Source organism: Cicer arietinum, chromosome 1 (assembly GCF_000331145.2).
Source record: "Cicer arietinum cultivar CDC Frontier isolate Library 1 chromosome 1, Cicar.CDCFrontier_v2.0, whole genome shotgun sequence".
Taxonomy (NCBI): Eukaryota; Viridiplantae; Streptophyta; class Magnoliopsida; order Fabales; family Fabaceae; genus Cicer; species Cicer arietinum.
This window is the reverse complement of record NC_021160.2, coordinates 45,699,230-45,700,909: the sequence shown is the minus strand read 5'-3', so window position 1 is coordinate 45,700,909 and position 1,680 is coordinate 45,699,230.

Here is a 1,680-nt window from a genome sequence, read left to right as displayed (position 1 = left end):
GGCTTAAATTGTATTTTACTTATTTAATTTGAAACGAATTTTTGTATGAAAATCTTAGAAGTACTAGTAAGTTTTTAAATTAAATCAAGTAATAATACTTAAATCAAGCTTATTGAGATTACACTATTTTAACGGAGAAAATAAGTTTAAAGTGTTCCTTTTGATTTTTAAGAAACGTGATATCCTAAGTTAAAAAATAAGTTTTTATTTTCTTGTAAACATATTTTTATTTATCAACTGCAAATTTTATAGAAATATAATGTAAATTGATATATATATATTATTTTGGGGTTTAGGGTCTCACATTAGTGGTATCAGAGCAGGTCTGTCCAATCAGGCCGAGTGGGTCGAATGTCGATTCTGTGTTACGATGTCAGTCGTGTCAAAAGTGAACACAAACGACAAAGATGGTTAAGGTTAGGACTTACATTAGAATAGACGACACTGAGAGTGAGGCTGAGAGACAGGAGTGAGACGGTTAGAGTGGGGCTGAGAGATGAGCGGACGATAGTAAGAGTGAGGCTGAGAGACGAGAGCGAGGGTGAGGCCACGAGAGTGAGAGTAAGATTAAAAATTTTAATTTTACAAATCAGATAATGTAGCATCGACCAATTCGACGCTATCATAGTGCTAAAATAAAAAACTAAACTAGTGCCTGTTATATTTTACTTAGTGTCGGCTAATCCGACGCTAATTATTAATAAAATAAAATAAAATATTTGTCCTACTAGCTTGCGCTTGGCCGGCCTAAATAAAACAACTAAAATAAGTTTTTCTAGTAGTAGAACATAGATAAAGCTTATGGATTATGCTACGGAACTCCGCTCATCATCACAAAAATCACCATGATTCAAATATTACATAAAGTTTAGTTTATAACTAATGTTGGAAGTGTCAATTTATCTAGTGTATCATTTTTTATTTTGAATGTTGTTAATTTGAATATTAGCTGGAATGTGTTAACCCACGTGTAGTTTTGTTTCTGAATACTTTTGTCCCTTGAAACCAAAACTAAAAATATAGAAAACTTTTAACATGTTAATATATATATATATATATTTATACTATAACTATTAAATATTCATAAATTAATGTCTACCGTCAAAAAAGTATTCATTAATTTTGTAGTCTACAATAATATAGAATATGTTTTTATTATTTTGTATATTATATTTAATAATTATAATGTTCATCATATTATTTTTGTTAATATTATATTTTTTAAATATCTATAATTAAAGAATTAAGTAAGTTATCAGATATATTTAATTTATGAGGTTTAAGAGCTTGTAAAGAATATTTAAGATATTATAGTTTATAATTTTCTTCTGAACGATAATAAACATTTTAAATTAAAGTGACATTAAAATCTTTTTTGTACTCTATCCTTTAAAGTTAAAAAAGATAAACTCTCATAAATGAATAAATATTTTTTGATAATTAATTTTATGACTATAAATTTAATAATTATAATAATATATTCGTAGACATAGATAAATATGTAGTAGATGAAATAACAAAGATGAAAAAATTATTCTTAGAAAATACCATTAGAAAATCTAGTCATACAAAATAATAAGGTTTTAAAAGTCATTCAACGATTTGAAGAAAATATTTAATATAATAAATTTATATATTAAATTTTAATTGTTATATATATTGTTAGTATAATTTTTTTTT